This window comes from Engystomops pustulosus, chromosome 8 (assembly GCF_040894005.1).
Source record: "Engystomops pustulosus chromosome 8, aEngPut4.maternal, whole genome shotgun sequence".
Classification (NCBI taxonomy): Eukaryota; Metazoa; Chordata; class Amphibia; order Anura; family Leptodactylidae; genus Engystomops; species Engystomops pustulosus.
The window spans coordinates 44,492,972-44,512,928 of record NC_092418.1 but is presented as its reverse complement, the minus strand read 5'-3'; the positions used below and the strand labels follow the sequence as shown (position 1 = coordinate 44,512,928).

General features: G+C 48.1%; 1 long non-coding RNA gene across 1 annotated transcript in view; it reads right to left on the bottom strand.

The window, feature by feature from the left end:
- Window positions 1-17,299, bottom strand: part of LOC140076206 (uncharacterized) — a 39,693-nt gene extending 22,394 nt beyond the window's left edge. Inside the window, exon 1 of the long non-coding RNA XR_011849527.1 lies at window positions 17,181-17,299. This is a non-coding gene — a long non-coding RNA (uncharacterized lncRNA). The remainder of the gene's footprint in view (window positions 1-17,180) is intronic.
- Between the last annotated feature and the right edge of the window lie 2,658 nt (window positions 17,300-19,957).

The window sequence follows — 19,957 nt, the reverse complement described above, 5'->3', positions numbered from 1 at the left end:
CTTCATGCTGACCAGAGAGTTTTTCAACAGGCCAAGCAGCGGGATGGTGAGGCTGATGATGGCGGCATCGCCACTGACCATCTGTGTTGACTCCTCAAAGTTACTCAGCACCTGACAGATATCAGACATCCACGTCCACTCCTCATTGTAGACTTGAGGAAGCTGACTGACCTGACTACCAGTTCTGGTGGAAGTTGACATCTGGCAGTCTACAATCGCTCTGCGCTGCTGGTAAACTCTGGATAACATGGTCAGTGTTGAATTCCACCTCGTGGGCACGTCGCACAACAGTCGGTGAGCGGGCAGTTGGAGGCGGCGCTGCGCTGCCCTGAGAGTGGCAGCATCTGGGCTGGACTTCCTGAAATGCGCACAGATGCGGCGCACCTTCGTGAGCAAATCAGACAGATTGGGGTATGTCTTGAGGAAACGCTGAACTATCAGATTTAACACATGGGCCAGGCATGGCACATGTGTCAGTCTGCCGAGTTGCAGAGCCGCCACCAGGTTACGGCCGTTGTCATACACAACCATTCCCGGCTTGAGGTTCAGCGGTGCCAGCCACAGATCAGTCTGCGCCGTGATGCCCTGTAATAGCTCTTGGGCGGTGTGCCTTTTGTCGCCTAGGCTCAGCAGTTTGAGCACCGCCTGCTGTCGCTTAGCGACGGCACTGCTGCTGTGCCTAGAGCTACCGACTGATGGCGCCGTGCCCACGGATGGTAGTTCGGAGGAGGAGGTGGAGGAGGGGTGGGAGGAGGAGGAGGCATAGTAGGCCTGAAACACCTGGACCGAGGTAGGCCCCGCAATCCTCGGCGTCGGCAGTATATGAGCAGCCCCAGGGTCAGACTCGGTCCCAGCCTCCACCAAGTTAACCCAATGTGCCGTCAGAGATATATAGTGGCCCTGCCCGGCAGCACTCGTCCACGTGTCCGTGGTCAGGTGGACCTTGTCAGAAACGGCGTTGGTCAGGGCACGGATTATGTTGTCTGACACGTGCTGGTGCAGGGCTGGGACGGCACATCGGGAAAAGTAGTGGCGGCTGGGGACCGAATACCGAGGGGCGGCCGCCGCCATGAGGCTGCGAAAGGCCTCGGTCTCTACTAGCCTATAGGGCAGCATCTCCAGGCTTAGCAATCTGGAAATGTGCACATTAAGGGCTTGGGCGTGCGGGTGGGTTGCACTATATTTGCGTTTCCGCTCCAGCGTCTGGGGTATGGAGAGCTGAACGCTGGTGGATGCTGTGGAGGATCGTGGAGGCGACGATGGGGTTTTTGTGGCAGGGTCCTGGGCAGGGGGCTGACTAGCAGCTGACACAGGGGAAGGAGCAGTGGTGTGCACGGCCGGAGGTGAACGGGCTTGTTGCCACTGAGTGGGGTGTTTAGCATTCATATGCCTGCGCATACTGGTGGTAGTTAAGCTAGTAGTGGTGGAACCCCTGCTGAGCCTGGTTTGGCAAATGTTGCACACCACAGTCCGTCGGTCATCCGGTGTTTCCTTAAAGAACGCCGCAAGAGCCCTCGCCACGGGAGCTTCACTAGTTGACACATTTGGCGCTGATGCACCAGCTCTGGCCCTGCCTCTCCGTCTGGCCCCACCACTGCCTCTTCCAACCTGTTCTGGTCGAGGACTCTCCTCCGTCTCAGAAGCACTGTGTTCACCCGGCCTCTCAACCCAGCTTGGGTCTGTCACCTCATCATCCTCCGATCCCTCAGTCTGCTCCCCCCTCGGACTTCCTGCCCTGACAACAACTTCCCCACTGTCTGACAACCGTGTCTCCTCATCGTCGGACACCTCTTTACACACTTCCACTACGTCAAGAAGGTCATCATCACCCACAGACTGTGACTGGTGGAAAACCTGGGCATCGGAAAATAGCTCAGCAGCAACCGGACAAGTGGTTTGTGACTGTGGGAAGGGTCCAGAAAACAGTTCCTCAGAGTATGCCGGTTCAAATGCCAAATTTTCCTGGGAGGGGGCAGACTGGGGGGGAGGAGGCTGAGGTGCAGGAGCTGGAGGAGTGGCGATTTCGGTGACATGGGTGGACTGCGTGGAAGACTGACTGGCGGTGGACAAATTGCTCGAAGCATTGTCAGCAATCCACGACATCACCTGTTCGCACTGTTCTGGCCTCAACAGTGCTCTACCACGAGTCCCAGTAACTTCAGACATGAACCTAGGGAGTGTAGCTCTGCGGCGTTCCCCTGCTCCCTCATCAGCGGGTGGTGTCTCACCCCGCCCAGGACCACGGCCTCTGACCCCTGCAGTAGTTGGACGCCCACGTCCCCGCCCTCGTCCTCTACCCCTAGCCCTCGGGTTAAACATTTTTAAAATGAGAGTTATAACTTTATTTTTTTTTTAACTTTTTTTTGTTTTTTTTTGTGTTTTTTGTTTTTTTTTGTGTTTTTTGTTTTTTTTTGAGTTTTTAAAACCAAACAATGCTATCCTATTGCTATGGCTATTTTCTAGCCAAGTATCAAAGCACACTACTATGCCAGATGAGATGACACTGAGTTAGTGCCTAATTGAAATCCAACCCCTACTAAATTTTCCCACTTCGGTCTTTGCTATGGATATGTGCGTCACTAAGCGCAGAACACAGCGGTCGCAAGTCTCACTACAAATTGCTCAGATTTGGCTAGTACATGCACTGCAGAAAGTACAGCCACCAGCAGATCAACCAGAAATCAAATATATAGAACGCTACTGTATGCGTAAGTAAGCTCTTTGTATTCTCCTATGGCTATTTTCTAGCCAAGTATCAAAGCACACTACTATGCCAGATGAGATGACACTGAGTTAGTGCCTAATTGAAATCCAACCCCTACTAAATTTTCCCACTTCGGTCTTTGCTATGGATATGTGCGTCACTAAGCGCAGAACACAGCGGTCGCAAGTCTCACTACAAATTGCTCAGAATTGGCTAGTACATGCACTGCAGAAAGTACAGCCACCAGCAGATCAACCAGAAATCAAATATATAGAACGCTACTGTATGCGTAAGTAAGCTCTTTGTATTCTCCTATGGCTATTTTCTAGCCAAGTATCAAAGCACACTACTATGCCAGATGAGATGACACTGAGTTAGTGCCTAATTGAAATCCAACCCCTACTAAATTTTCCCACTTCGGTCTTTGCTATGGATATGTGTGCCACTAAGAGCTAAACACAACGGTAGCAAGTCCCCCTGCTAATTCCTCACAAAATGGTACTAGATGCAAATTAAAATAAAAAAAGTAGAACGTTATTGTAGCCCTAAGAAGGGCTGTTGGGTTCTTTGAGAATCACTCCTGCCTAACAGTAAGCTAATAGAACACCCTAACGCTTTCCCTGACCAGCAGCAGCTCTCTCCCTAGCGGCATCCAGACACAGAATGATCCGAGCAGCGCGGGCAGCGGCTAGTCTATCCCAGGGTCACCTGATCTGGCCAGCCAACCACTGCTATCGACGTGTAAGGGTACCACGTCATGCTGGGTGGAGTGCAGAGTCTCCTGGCTTGTGATTGGCTCTGTTTCTGGCCGCCAAAAAGCAAAACGGCGGGAGCTGCCATTTTCTCGAGCGGGCGAAGTATTCGTCCGAGCAACGAGCAGTTTCGAGTACCCTAATGCTCGACCGAGCATCAAGCTCGGACGAGCATGTTCGCTCATCTCTAATCTTAATACTTATGACCATGTGATATTTTAGTTTTTCTTGTTTTATAAATAAAAAAAAAAAAATCAACATTTCAGTTTTCTCTGTCAAGATTGGGTTTAAAACACTTTTTAAACTTTATAGCCGGCGCAGGGAGGTACGCGCTCGGCGCTTACCATGTGCGCGACCGTGCGCGCGGCTACATAGGAAGTGAAGGAGAGCCGCGCGCATGGTAAGCGCCGAGCGCGTACCTCCCTGCGCCGGCTTTAAAGTTTAAAAAGTGTTTTAAACCACGATACCGCGGTTTAAAACACTAACAAAAATAAGCTCTGGCACCAGCTCACCCTGAGCTGGTGCCCGGTATTTCCATCAGAAACCTGCCACTTCAAGTGGTAGGTTTCCTTTAACACAAGATGCTGACCAGCTTGCAGATTAGCCAGGACCACCTGGTTCGAAGCCTGCGCTGATCGGTGCAGGCTATTGCCCACCTGTTGGCCACTTAGGTGAAGAGCCTATGGGCCCGATTTGATTCAAACATGACGTCACTAAAACTCAAGTTTTATATGCAACTACTGTTGACATACAAGTAACCAGTTTAATTTTTTTCCCAGTAATTTGGCAGAACCTCTTATTGAAATGTAAAATAATTAAAAAATAATGTGAAAAATGTGTCTCTTGAAGTGATGAAGCCTTGGAGCAGATATAATTCAATTCTTTGTAGCCCAGGTGGTCAAACATCAACACATTAGCTGTAATTAAGAGCCTTCCCGTCATTAAATCAGGTAATGGGTTAGGAGAGATTTTGTAAAAATCTGCAATGTGAGTGGGATTCATTTTCAGCAGAAAATGTTGTGTACAGGAAACAGCTTCCAGCCAACTGTGTTAAAATCTATTTGATATTAACCCGTTTTTTCTGCCATGTCTTTGAAAGCCTTGCCTTGGGAGAGAAAAGTTAAGAATAGTTTTGGACTGCATGATCCATACTTGCTGAATGTCCAGAATTTCACAAATTCTGTCGTGAAGGTCCACGAGGTGTCATCCCGTTCTGGTAGGCGCTGCAACACACAGTAATTTGATCGAAGTTTTGTATCCATAAAAAAGGTTTAACTGATTGGTAAAACATAACGCGTTTCGGCACCAGGCAGGAGCCTTTGTCAGGTGAGCAATTTCACCTGACGAAGGCTCCTGCCTGGAGCCGAACACGTTGTGTTTTACCCATCAATTAAACTTTTTTTATGGGGTATATAATTTCACCTGACGAAGGCTCCTGTCCAGAGCCGAAACGCGTTGTTTTTTACCCATTAATTAAACTTTTTTTTATGGATACAAAACTTCGATCAAATTACTGAGTGTTGCAGCGCCTACCAGAATGGGACGACACCTCGTGAGTCTTCACTACACCGCCAAGTCCGCCACCCTGGATGAACGGACCTTTGTCCCGTCGGCAGCAAGCTCCTCTCTACTGACACGTATACAATACGCTCTATTCTCCATTATACCAGGTGAGAGTTATTCTACCATATATATCTCTCTCCTATTAGATCGCACTTGAATCCTCTGCGCTCTTTTGTCTCTTTTCTCCCACCGGCCCTGTTGGTGTATGTTCGTGGATCTCCACATGAACTCACTCAACACCAGCCCCTGTTTACTAGAGATGAGCGAGCACTAAAATGCTCGGGTACTCGTTATTCGAGACGAACTTTTCCCAATGCTCGAGTACTCGTCTCGAATAACGAGCCCCATTGAAGTCAATGGGAGACTCGAGCATTTTTCAAGGGGACCAAGGATCTGCACAGGGAAGCTTGGCCAAACACCTGGGAACCTCAGAAAAGGATGGAAACACCACGGAAATGGACAGGAAACAGCAGGGGCAGCATGCATGGATGCCTCTGAGGCTGCTTAATCGCACCATTATGCCAAAATTATGGGCAACAGCATGGCCATGACAGAGTGACAGAATGAAGCTAGATAGCATGTAAAACATCCAATAATTGACCCTGACACTATAGGGGATGGCATGCAGAGGCAGCGGCAGCAGCGGCAGGCTAGAGAGTGGCATGGCGACATACCCTAAATGGACTCAGGCTTCACCAAAGGAGGTGAAATGATTTCCTATGTGAACAAAAGGTTGACGGTATATTTAGTCGATAACACAGCATGGTGGCTACATAGTGACCAAGTTCCATAACGTATCTGGTGAAACACCCTAAAAATGAGCCTGACACAGCTCTTTTGATAAGGGGACAACAAGTGGAGGCAGCCATGGAGACGACTTCCATGATTAAGAGCGACAGTATGGGGCATTCATATTGCGCTGCTATGATTGCAACTTCAGGTCTCCAGCATGGCGGCGACAGATGGGCCGAGTTCCACTATGTATCTGGTGAAACACCTGAAAATTCTGCCTGACACAGCTCGTTTGATAAGGGGATGATGTGCTGCATATCCTCTCGTGCTCCAGCGTCTGGGGAATAGAGAGTTGAAATGAGACATTGGTGGACGCTGTGGAGGATCGTGGAGGCAAAATGGACAGAAAACAGCAGGGGCAGCATGCATGGATGCCTCTGAAGCTGCCTAATCTTGGGATGGAGCTGGCGGTCCGCTGCCAGGCGAGATTTCGCCTGTCCAAGCCCCTGTCTCTCGGCTCCTCCCCACCCAAAATGGGCCTGGGGGCCAGAAGCGTTTACTTTGAAAAAATTATAATTTTCAAAGCAGGCCGGGTCGTTTGAATATTTCACCTAGGAATAATGGAATAGCATAGTGGTTCTATTTTTAATTGTTTTTACGGAAATGGTTCCATGATTAAGAGCGACAGTATGGGGCATCCATATTGCGCTGCTATGATTGCAACTTCAGGTCTCCAGCATGGCGGCGACAGATGGGCCGCGCTCCACTATGTATCTGGTGAAACACCTTAAAATTCTGCCTGACACAGCTCGTTTGATAAGGGGACGATGTATGGAGGCAGTGAACTAGTAGTAGATTAAAGGTGCTGCAGTTAAAACTATGTTAGTTGGATCTTGAGATGGAGCTGGCGCTCCGCTGCCAGGCGAGCTTTCGCCAATCCAAGCCCCTGTCTCTAGGCTACTCCCCAAACAGCACTTCTAAGAACCTTTTGTATAAGATCAAGTGTAGTAGCGTTCTTATAAGTTTAGGATATGGCGGGTGAGGGGAATGTAAACAGATGCGCAAGAAGCGCTGAAATAATATTGGTAAATGAAAAAAGTTTGCCAGTATATTTTGTGGATTACACAGCAGGGTGGTGACAAAGTTAACAAGTTTGATGTGGAATGCCCTGTAATAGCTCTTGGGCGGTGTGCCTTTTATCGCCTAGGCTCAGCAGTTTGAGCACCGCTGTCGCTTAGCGACGGCACTGCTGCTGTGCCTAGAGCTACAGACTGATGGCGCCATGCCTACGGATGGTAATTCGGAGGAGGAGGAGGTGGAGGAGGTATAGTAGGCCTTTGAGACCTGGACCGAGGTAGGCCCCGCAATCCTCGGCGTCGGCAGTATATGACCAGCCCCAGGGTCAGACTCGGTCCCAGCCTCCACCAAGTTAAGTGTAGTAGCGTTCTTATAAGTTTGGGATATGGCGGGTGAGGGGAATGTAAACAGATGCGCAAGAAGCGCTGAAATAATATCCGTAAATGGTAAAAGTTTGGCAGTATATTTTGTGGATTACACAGCAGGGTAATCAACTGATGCGCAAGAAGCGCTGAAATAATATCGGTTAATCATTAAAGTTTGCCAGTATATTTTGTGGATAACACAGAAGGGTGGCGACAAAGTTAACAACTTTGATGTGGAATCCATGAAAACAACCCAAATTTCTGCCTGACACACCTCGTTTGATAAGGGGACGATGTATGGAGGCAGCTATATGGACGACTTTTGGAGGTAGCAATGGAGACAACGTGTGGAGGCTGCTATGGAGACAATTTAATTTGGATAGTGCCTGTATGTGGCAGTCCAAAAAAGTTTTCAAACCAGAGGAGCAGGTAGGTGGCCCTCCAGAAAAATTAAATGCATAAAGTACTATAGCTAGAGCCAGTGGGCCCTGTCAAAAAATAGCCAGTTTCCTCTGCTTTAGTGTACAAAGAGGAGGAGAAGGAGGAAAATGAGGAGGAGGAGTGCATAAATTATTCAGGTTGAGCTTCCTTCACCTGGTGGAGATTGGAAATGATGAGAAATCCAGGCTTTATTCATCTTAATAAGCGTCAGCCTGTCAGCGCTGTCAGTCGACAGGCGTGTACGCTTATCGGTGATGATGCCACCAGCTGCACTGAAAACCCGCTCGGACAACACGCTAGCGGCAGGGCAGGCAAGAACCTCCAAGGCGTACAGCGCCAGTTCGTGCCACATGTCCAGCTTTGAAACCCAGTAGTTGTAGGGAGCTGTGTGATCATTTAGGACGATGGTATGGTCAGCTACGTACTCCCTCACCATCTTTCTGTAAAGATCAGCCCTACTCTGCCGAGACTGGGGACAGGTGACAGTGTCTTGCTGGGGTGACATAAAGCTGGCAAAAGCCTTGTAAAGCGTACCCTTGCCAGTGCTGGACAAGCTGCCTGCTCGCCTACTCTCCCTCGCTACTTGTCCCGCAGAACTACGCACTCTGCCGCTAGCGCTGTCAAAAGGGAAATACTGTTTCAGCTTGTGCACCAGGGCCTGCTGGTATTCATGCATTCTCACACTCCTTTCCTCTCCAGGGATGAGAGTGGAAAGATTTTGCTTGTACCATGTGTCCAGGAGAGTGAATACCCAGTAATCGGTGCTGGAATAAATTCTTTGAACGCGAGGGTCACGGGATAGGCAGCCTAGCATGAAATCTGCCATATGCGCCAGAGTCCCAACGCGCAAAATTCACTCCCCTCACTGGCCTGACTGCCCATTTCCTCCTCCTCCAACTCCTCCAACTCCTCTTCTTCTGCCCATACACGCTGAACAGTGAAGGACTGAACAATGGTCCCCTCTTGTGTCTCGCCAACATTCTCCTCCTCTTCCTCCTCCACCTCCTCCGATATGCGCTGAGAAACAGACCTGAGGGTGCTTTGGCTATCAACAATGGAATCTTCTTCCCCCGTCTCTTGTGACGAGCGCAAAGCTTCCGACTTCATACTGATCAGAGAGCTTTTCAACAGGCCAAGCAGCGGGATGGTGAGGCTGATGATGGCGGCATCGCCACTGACCATCTGTGTTGACTCCTCAAAGTTACTCAGCACCTGACAGATATCAGACATCCACGTCCACTCCTCATTGTAGACTTGAGGAAGCTGACTGACCTGACTACCAGTTCTGGTGGAAGTTGACATCTGGCAGTCTACAATCGCTCTGCGCTGCTGGTAAACTCTGGATAACATGGTTAATGTTGAATTCCACCTCGTGGGCACGTTGCACAACAGTCGGTGAGCGGGCAGTTGGAGGCGGCGCTGCGCTGCCCTGAGAGTGGCAGCATCTGTGCTGGACTTCCTGAAATGCGCACAGATGCGGCGCACCTTCGTGAGCAAATCAGACAGATTGGGGTATGTCTTGAGGAAACGCTGAACTATCAGATTTAACACATGGGTCAGGCATGGCACATGTGTCAGTCTGCCGAGTTGCAGAGCCGCCACCAGGTTACGGCCGTTGTCACACACAACCATGCCTGGCTTCAGGTTCAGCGGTGCCAGCCACAGATCAGTCTGCGCCGTGATGCCCTGTAATAGTTCTTGGGTGGTGTGCCTTTTATCGCCTAGGCTCAGCAGTTTGAGCACCGCCTGCTGTCGCTTAGCGACGGCACTGCTGCTGTGCCTAGAGCTACCGACTGATGGCGCCATGCCCACGGATGGTAGTTCGGAGGAGGAGGTGGAGGAGGGGTGGGAGGAGGAGGAGGCATAGTAGGCCTGAAAGACCTGGACCGAGGTAGGCCCCGCAATCCTCGGCGTCGGCAGTATATGACCAGCCGCAGGGTCAGACTTGGTGCCAGCCTCCACCAAGTTAACCCAATGTGGCGTCAGCGACATATAGTGGCCCTGCCCGGCAGCACTCGTCCACGTGTCCGTGGTCAGGTGGACCTTGTCAGAAACGGCGTTGGTCAGGGCACGGATGATGTTGTCTGACACGTGCTGGTGCAGGGCTGGGTCGGCACATCGGGAAAAGTAGTGGCGGCTGGGGACCGAATACCGAGGGGCGGCCGCCGCCATGAGGTTGCGAAAGGCCTCGGTCTCTACTAGCCTATAGGACAGCATCTCCAGGCTAAGCAATCTGGAGATGTGGACATTAAGGGCTTGGCCGTGCGGGTGGGTTGCACTATATTTCCTTTTCCGCTCCAGCGTCTGGAGTATGGAGAGCTTAACGCTGGTGGATGCTGTGGAGGATCGTGGAGGCGACGATGGGGTTTTTGTGCCAGGGTCCTGGGCAGGGGGCTGACTATCAGCTGACACAGGGGAAGGAGCAGTGGTGTGCACGGCCGGTGGTGAACGGGCTTGGTGCCACTGAGTGGGGTGTTTAGCATTCATATGCCTGCGCATACTGGTGGTAGTTAAGCTAGTAGTGGTGGAACCCCTGCTGATCCTGGTTTGGCAAAGGTTGCACACCACAGTCCGTCGGTCATCCGGTGTTTCCTTAAAGAACCTCCAGACTTCTGAAAATCTAGCCCTCGCCGCGGGAGCCCTCGCCACGGGAGCTTCACTACGTGACACATTTGGCGCTGATGCACCAGCTCTGGCCCTGCCTCTCCGTCTGGCCCCACCACTGCCTCTTCCAACCTGTTCTGGTCGAGGACTCTCCTCCGTCTCAGAAGCACTGTGTTCACCCGGCCTATCAACCCAGCTTGGGTCTGTCACCTCATCAACCTCCGATCCCTCAGTCTGCTCCCCCCTTCCTGCCCTGACAACAACTTCCCCACTGTCTGACAACCGTGTCTCCTCATCGTCCGACACCTCTTTACACACTTCTTCCACTACGTCAATAATCTCATCATCACCCACAGACTGCGACTGGTGGAAAACCTGGGCATCGGAAAATAGCTCAGCAGCAACCGGACAAGTGGTTTGTGACTGTGGGAAGGGTCCAGAAAACAGTTACTCAGAGTATGCCGGTTCAAATGCAAAATTTTGCTGGGAGGGGGCAGACTGGGGGGAAGGAGGCTGAGGCGGAGGAGCTAGAGGAGTGCTGATTTCGGTGACATGGGTGGACTGCGTGGAAGACTGACTGGTGGACAAATGGCTAGTAGCATTGTCCGCAAACGATGCTATCCTATTGATATGACTAGATTCTAACCTACACTGAAAGCACACAAATGGATTTTGTGCTGTGCCTGATGACTTTGAGCTATAAAAAGAAATAAACGTAAAAAAAAAAAAAAATCAGAAGACTATGCCTAATTCAAATCAAACCCCTAATAAATTGTCCCACTTCGGTGTTTGAGGTGGATATGTTTGTCACTAAGAGCTAAACACAACGGTCGCAAGTCTCCCAGCAAATTCCTCACAATATGGTACTAGCTGCACTACTAGTGGCACCAAGCCCAGCCACAAGAAAACTAAAAAAAAAGTAAAATATAACGCTATTGTAGGCCTAAATAAACCATTGGGGTTTTCCTATGGCTATTTTCTATCCTACACTAAAAGCACACTGCTATGCCAGATGACTTTGAGTTATAAAAAGAAATAAACGTAAAAAAAAAAAAAAATCAGCGCCAAATGTTTCACGTAGTCAAGCTCCCGTGGTGAGGGCTAGATTTTCACAAGTCTGGAGGTTCTTTAAAGAAACACCGGATGACCGACGGACTGTGGTGTGCAACCTGTGCCAAACCAGGATCAGCAGGGGTTCCACCACTACTAGCTTAAATACCACCAGTATGCGCAGGCATCTGAATGCTAAACACCCCACTCAATGGCACCAAGCCCGTTCACCTCCGGCCGGGCACACCACTGCTCCTTCCCCTGTGTCATCTGCTAGTCAGCCCCCTGCCCAGGACCCCGGCCCAAACACCTCCCATGCGAAAACCCCATCTTCGCCTCCACAGCATCCACCAGCGTTCAGCTCTCCATACCCCAGACGCTGGAGCGCAAAAGAAAGTATAGTGCAACCCACCCACACGCCCAAGCCAACGTCCACATCTCCAAACTGCTTAGCCTGGAGATGCTGCCCTATAGGCTGGTAGAGACTGAGGCCTTTCGAAACCTCATGGCGGCGGCCGCCCCTCGGTATTCGGTACCCAGCCGCCACTACTTTTCGCGATGTACCGTCCCAGCCCTGCACAAGCACGTGTCAGACAACATCATCCGTGCCCTGACCAACGCCGTTTCTGACAAGGTCCACCTGACCACGGACACGTGGACGAGTGCTGCCGGGCAGGGCCGCTATATATCGCTGGCGGCACATTGGGTTAACTTGGTGGAGGCTGGGACCGAGTCTGACCCTGGGGCTGGTCATATACTGCCGACGCCGAGGATTGCAGGGCCTACCTCGGTCCAGGTCTCAAAGGCCTACTATGCCTGATCCTCCTCCCACCCCTCCTCCACCTTCTTGTCCTCCGAATTACCATCCGTGGGCATGGCGCCATCAGAAGAGGGGACAGAAGAGGAGACAGAAGAGGGGACCATTGTTCAGTCCTTCACTGTTCAGCGTGTATGGGCAGAAGAAGAGGAGTTGGAGGAGGAGGAAATGGACAGTCAGGCCAGTGAGGGGAGTGAATTCTTGCTCGTTGGGACTCTGGCGCATATGGCAGATTTCATGCTAGGCTGCCTATCCCGTGACCCTCGTGTTCAAAGAATTTATTCCAGCACCGATTACTGGGTATTCACTCTCCTGGACCAACGGTAGAAGCAAAATCTTTCCACTCTCATGCCTGGAGAGGAAAGGAGTGTGAGAATGCATGAATACCAGCAGGCCCTGGTGCACAAGCTGAAACAGTATTTCCCTTCTGACAGCGCTAACGGCAGAGGGCGTACTTGTGCGGGACAAGTAGCGAGGGAGAGTAGGCGAGCAGGCAGCTTGTCCAGCACTGGAAGGGGTACGCTTTACAAGGCCTTTGCCAGTTTTATGTCACCCCAGCAAGACACTGTCACCTGTCCCTAGTCTCGGCAGAGTAGGGCTGATCTTTACAGAAAGATGCTGAGGGAGTACGTAGCTGACCATACCATCGTCCTAAATGATCACACAGCTCCCTACAACTACTGGGTTTCAAAGCTGGACATGTGGCACGAACTGGCGCTGTACGCCTTGGAGGTCCTTGCCTGCCCTGCCGCTAGCGTGTTGTCCGAGCGGGTTTTCAGTGCAGCTGGTGGCATCATCACCGATAAGCGTACACGCCTGTCGACTGACAGCGCTGACAGGCTGACGCTTATCAAGATGAATAAAGCCTGGATTTCTCCGCATTTCCATTCTCCACCAGGTGAAAGAAGCTGAACCTGAATAATGTACGCACTCCTCCTCCTCATTGTCCTCCTTCTCCTCCTCTTTGTACACTAAAGCAGAGGAAACTGGCTATTTTTTGCCAGGGCCAACTGGCTCTAGCTATAGTACTCAATCTATTTAATTTTTATGGAGGATCACCTACCTGCTCCTCTGGTTTGAAAACTTTTTTGGACTGCCACATACAGGCACTCAATCTATTTATCTGCCTCCACACGTTGTCTCCATTGCTACCTCCACACGTCATCACCATTGCTGCCTCCAAAAGTCGTCCATATAGCTGCCTCCATACTAGTTCACTGCCTCCATACATCGTCCCCTTATCAAACGAGCTGTGTCAGGCAGAATTTTGGGTTGTTTTCATGGCTTCCACATCAAACTTGTTAACTTTGTTGCCACTCTGCTGTGTAATCCACAAAATATACCGGCAAACTTTTATCATTTACCGATATTATTTCAGCGCTTCTTGCGCATCTGTTTACATTCCCCTCACCCGCCATAACCCAAACTTATAAGAACGCTACTACACTTGATCTTATACAAAAGGTTCTTAGAAGTGCTGTTTGGGGAGTAGCCGAGAGACAGGGGCTTGGATAGGCGAAAGCTCGCCTGGCAGCGGAGCGCCAGCTCCATCTCAAGATAACATAGTTTTAACTGCAGCACCTTTAATCTACTACTACTTCACTGCCTCCATACATCGTCCCCTTATCAAACGAGCTGTGTCAGGCAGAATTTTCAGGTGTTTCACCAGATACATAGTGGAACTCGGCCCATCTGTCGCCGCCATGCTGGAGACCTGAAGTTGCAATCATAGCAGCGCAATATGAATGCCCCATACTGTCGCTCTTAATCATGGAAGTCGTCTACATGGCTGCCTCCACATGTCCTCCCCTTTCCAAAAGAGCTTTGTCAGGCTCATTTTTTGGGTGTTTCACCAGATACGTTATGGAACTTGGTCACTATTTCGCCACCATGCTTTGTTATCGACTAAATATACCGTCAACCTTTTGTTCACATAGGAAATCATTTCAGCGCTTCTTGCTCACCTCCTTTGGTGAAGCCTGAGTCCATTTAGGGTATGTCGCCATGACACTCTCTAGCCTGCCACTGCTGGCGCTGCCTCTGCATGCCGTCCCCTATAGTGTCAGGGTCAATTATTGCATGTTTAAGATGCTATCTAGCCTCATTCAGTCACTCTGTCATGGCCATGCTGTTGCCCATAATTTTGGCATAATGGTGCGATTAAGCAGCCTCAGAGGCATCCATGCATGCTGCCCCTGCTGTTTCCTGTCCATTTCCGTGGTGTTTCCATCCTTTTCTGAGGTTCCCAGGTGTTTGGCCAAGCTTCCCTGTGCAGAGCCTTGGTCCCCTTGAAAAATGCTTGAGTCTCCCATTGACTTCAATGGGGCTCGTTTTTCGAGACGAGCACTCGAGCATCGGGAAAAGTTCGTCATCTCTAGTAAGTATCTATATTTGGTCACATTCCTAACTGCAATCCTTGTATATAATCTATGTATAGACTGCCATCGAAAGGGTTAGTCTTCATTCATCCAACAGAGCTTGGTTAAAGGGGACCTGTCAGTCAAATAAACTCCCTAAAAATAAATAGATTTTTATAAACTGCCATTAGAAAATGCAACATCCCCCATCGAGACCCAGCCTTTTCTTGGGGCCTGGAGGTAGCCGGGACCAAGAATACCGGTGTGGCTGGCAGTTGCGGCCTTGGGCACGCTGTTGTCACAGTGCTTGGTATGGGGACCAGAGGGCTGACCTTCAGCCTGGCAGGTCTCCAACAGGTGGTGTGTGCAAGAAATATGGAGGGAGAGGCTGATGCAGTGGTTTCTCCTTGGGGCAACACCTGAGATGTCTGTATGATGAGTCCCTGGGTGATTGATGGGGAGCCTGTGATGTTAAGCAGCTGTATTCAGGGTTCAGACAGAGGAAACGTTGTGCAAATCACCTTACAGTTCTTTATTGAACAGCAGATTCTTTATGCTGGAAAGGTCATGGAGAGTCGGTCTGCAGGAAAGGTGCACGCAGCCTGATAGTAGATGCAGGCTGGGCCGGTTCAGATGCAACTGAGTCCAAGTGGTGGAAGCTGCAGTTCTGGGCTTAAATCTCCAGACTTGCCCTGTGTACTAGGCAGTAGGCATAAGGCACTAGAAGTTCCTGGGATTAAGTGCTGTCGCAGCAATGAAGGTGTGCTGCTCATTCTGCTTGACTCTGCTGAGACAGACCATGTGCTCTCACCCAGCAGGGGTTTTTATACTCCCCTGGTCAGGTGGTAGAACCTCTCCAATCACCTCCCAACTTGAATAACAGACACATTACTGGATAATTACATACACCAGTCTACTGTTGCCTTGCCAGGCAGTATCTACAGCTGCAATTACACTATATTCCAAGTTCTAGAAACATCCTAGAGGGCTCATGACTCCCCCTAACAGCTCCTGACCTGGAGAGGGCGCTATTCGCAACTACCAGCCTGCCTATGCATTGGCAGGGGTGTTGCAAAAGCATTGTCCCTATCTCTACATTGTCCCTTTCCATGCCTGCAAGCTTTAAACATTAATTTCTTAATGGAAATCTACCATTTGATTTCATGCATTATGAACCAAACATACTATGAGAATGCAGGTATCTTCTTGAATTCCTGAGCTGAGTTTTTGGGTAAAAAAAAAATTATAACATTCAGGAGCTTGGGAAAGCTGGATGGTGCTGGCTGCCATACATAAACACATTACAGGTGGAGCTTCCTGAACTGTCCACACAGGACTAATCAGCCTGAGATGGATGACTCATACACAGCAGCTGGAAGATGGTGCAGTGATTGATTACTTCTGCCTGTCAGGGACAACACACTGAATACAGCGTTCTCTGGGGCAGTGTATAATTAGGGTTAGAGTTGAAGCCCCATGACAGCCACAGGAGTGAGAGAGCCTGATTATTTTAATTTTATAGTTGTTTTTTCAGCAAAACCACTCACTTCAGGGATTAAGCAAGATATGTTTCCACATCATCAGTGTAGCTACAGCATTCTCAAGGTATGTTTGGGTCACAATGCACAAAAGCAAATGGTAGGTTTCCTTTAAATCACAGTCTATATGATGATCTGCTCCATTGTGCTTAGAAGAACAGCAGGACACTGGCCAACCTTCCCACTGCAGGTGAGAGAACTATAAAGAGTAAAGGCACCATCTTATCTGCTAAAAAGGGCTTATTTATATCAAAAAGAAAATTCATATATATATATATATATATATATATATATATATATACACACACTCACCGGCCACTTTATTAGGTACACCATGCTACTAACGGGTTGGACCCCCTTTTGCCTTCAGAACTGCCTCAATTCTTCGTGGCATAGATTCAACAAGGTGCTGGAAGCATTCCTCAGAGATTTTGGTCCATATTAACATGATGGCATCACACAGTTGCCGCAGATTTGTCGGCTGCACATCCATGATGCAAATCTCCCGTTCCACCACATCCCAAAGATGCTCTATTGGATTGAGATCTGGTGACTGTGGAGGCCATTGAACTCGAGGTACAGTGAACTCATTGTCATGTTCAAGAAACCAGTCTGAGATGATTCCAGCTTCATGACATGGCGCATTATCCTGCTGAAAGTAGCCATCAGATTTTGGGTATATTGTGGTCATAAAGGGATGGACTTGGTCAGCAACAATACTCAGGTAGGCTGTGACGTTGCAATGATGCTCAATTGGTACCAAGGGGCCCAAAGAGTGCCAAGAAAATATTCCCCACACCATGACACCACCAAAACCTATAAATACTAATGGACCATTTACATAAACATGCGCAATGCAATGCAAGGAGGACACAAATATTGAAAAGATGCTCAAAAGTCAGACAACACCAATAGAAAAAGGAGATGAGCATAAATTGTAATAAAAATGCAAAAATTTATTGAAGTCATTTTTTTTAAAAAATAGAACATAACAAAAGGGTAGTGTAGTTTTAGGTGCTGGGCAGAAAGCACACAATGGCTGACAGGGAAGTAGACACATTTAAAGTGCTTAGTGCATAGCCAAAAGGTGCTAATTACATCACAGAAGCAGGTAATGTAGAAAAATATCACAATGCATAAACAAGGCGCGCACAGAGGGAAATAATGACCTGTACCTGACCTGGTGGGTTTGGAGTATGAGGGCGCTGAGGAGAGGATGCTGCCCAGCACCTCCCCGACACGTGTTTCGTCCGGCAGGACTTTGTCAAGGGGTGGTGCTGGGAGGAGGCTGGAAGGTTTAAATGCTGTTGGCCGGCCAATCAGAAGAGACAAACTAATTACACACCTGAATGAGAGCGACGTGTGGAGCTGAGTCTCAGCGGAGAATGCTCGGCAGCATGGGCGGAGACACGAACCAGGGGGCGGAACAGCAGCAACACCCAGAGCACATCACGTGATCTGGATGATGCGGTGACCGACCCACCCGGAAGTGCAAACACCCAGAGGTCATCGGGCATGCGCACACTCCTCCAACACATCAAGGCACCATATTTATTAAGGGCAACTGTAGGGCAAAGCAAAATAGTGTGCCAGTGCAAGATGAGTTAAACAAGCATTAACATGAATAAGTGTGTGCTTAGGAACGATGTTGTAAGTCGCCAGCAAGACATGAATGTTGCTAGACAACAATAAAAATAAAAATAAAAATAATAAATAAATAAATAAATAAATAAATGGGTGAAGTGGTGAATGGGGTATGTGAATAAATGAAATGTGTATGAGTGGAATTAGAATGAATGAGGATGCCGTATATAGGCAATTTTATGCGAGTGAGAAAAATTTATATTAGAACCAAGAAAGTGTATGTATTGTTGTTACAACTGTGAATGAACGGCAAAATCGTCGATTGGAGTGAACACTGCACAAAAAAAAAAATAATAAAAAAAAAATTATATATATATATATATATAAAAAATGTAATTAAAAAAATTAAATTAAAAAAAAAAAAAAAGTATTATTGACCTGTACTATCTGCACTTTGTCCATGTGTATGCCAGACATTTAGGCATTAGTGAGGAGGATTACTCTGTCTTATTTTTACAGAGATAGGATGGCACATTTTGGGAGTGCCTTTTAGGTGTTTTTAGAGTATACCAATAAATATTTCTATGTTTTATCTTTATTAGTGATTGGTTTTTGGTACATGACACTGACCTAGTAGTTTGTTCAGCATGTTGTGCAATTTCAGTGTTTCTTCTACTTATATTACATACTAGTGAAGAGGCTATCAGCTTTACACACAGTGTATGTATTGTTGTTACAACTGTGAATGAACGGCAAAAATGTCGATTGGAGTGAACACTGCACAAAAAAAAAAAAAAAAATTAATAAAAAAAATGTAATTAAAAAAAAAAAAAATGTGTGTCAAAAGTGAGAAAATATACAAAAAGCTGTGGAGTGCAAAAAAGTGATTAATTGGACAATAGGAATATATCAGGTGTCAAAAAGACACTAAAAAAGTGAAAAAATGAAAGAATGGGGGTGAAGATCCGATGGTGCGAAGATACATCAGGTGAAGAATCGATCTGCAGAAGAAGAGCAAAGTGCATCGGGTCTACAGGAGAAAGGACGGTCAGAATATCCAGCAGTTTCCAACTTAAGGATGTTCTGAAATCCAGTCGTGCCGGACGAAACACGTGTCGGGGAGGTGCTGGGCAGCATCCTCTCCTCAGCGCCCTCATACTCCAAACCCACCAGGTCAGGTACAGGTCATTACTTCCCCCTGTGTGCTCCTTGTTTATGCATTGTGATATTTTTCTACATTACCTGCTTCTGTGATGTAATTAGCACCTTTTGGCTATGCACTAAGCACTTTAAATTTGTCTACTTCCTTGTCAGCCATTGTGTGCTCGCTGCCCAGCACCTAAAACTACACTACCCTTTTGTTATGTTCTATTTTTAAAACAATGACTTCAATAAATTTTTGCATTTTTATTACAATTTATGCTCATCTCCTTTTTCTATTGGTGTTGTCTGACTTTTGAGCATCTTTTCAATATTTGTGTCTTCCTTGCATTGCATTGCACATGTTTATGTATATGTAAATGGTCCATTAGTATTTATAGGTTTTGTGTGCTTACTCTCTCTGCTTTATACTTTTAGGGTATACACTATAGATCTCAAGGCACGAGAAATCTCGTGGCGGTCTAAGCTTGACCGCGCACTCCAGGGTGGTCCGTCGGCGGCGGACACCGAGATTGGCAGAAACCCTGACACAATTAAAGGCTATTTAAAAACCCTATTTCACCGACGTATCCGTGCATGGTGGAATAAAACATTCCTTGAAAAATATACATCTATGAGTCTTATCCCTAGGGGGCTGAGGATTCAAGTTTTTCCCTCCTTCCCTATTGAGGACGGGTCGTTTATTGAAAAATGGGAAGAAGTCTGTAACTCCGCTTCCAATAAATTCCTCATCCTACTTGCCGAATTGAGTGAAAAGTTGATCACCACTTTGGATAAAGAAATTGAAGAAAACCAGGGGAAACTGAAAGAGCTACTCTCTGTACAAGAGTTAAAAGATTACTCCATTGAAATGGATCACCAACTCGAAATCTGGGAGAAAGAAATATATGACCTTAAACTCAAGAAACTACATCGTGACCAGAACGATGCAAGCACCAATCGCATGTATCGCTGGCAACGTGCATCGATGGATACGAGAATGAACAGATCCTCATCAATGTCATCACTTACATCAGGGGGTGAATGGAGTGACACTTCACTAAGGATGCAAACTAGAAACAAAAGAAAAAAGGATTCCGGTCCATCTAAACAACCTAAGAGGAGATTTAATATGGCTCCATCCCAGACCAATAGACAACCTAAGGTAATTAATCTTTCCAACATTCCTCTTACTGTCACTGATATCGAGGTTTTATCTAAAGGCTTAACATT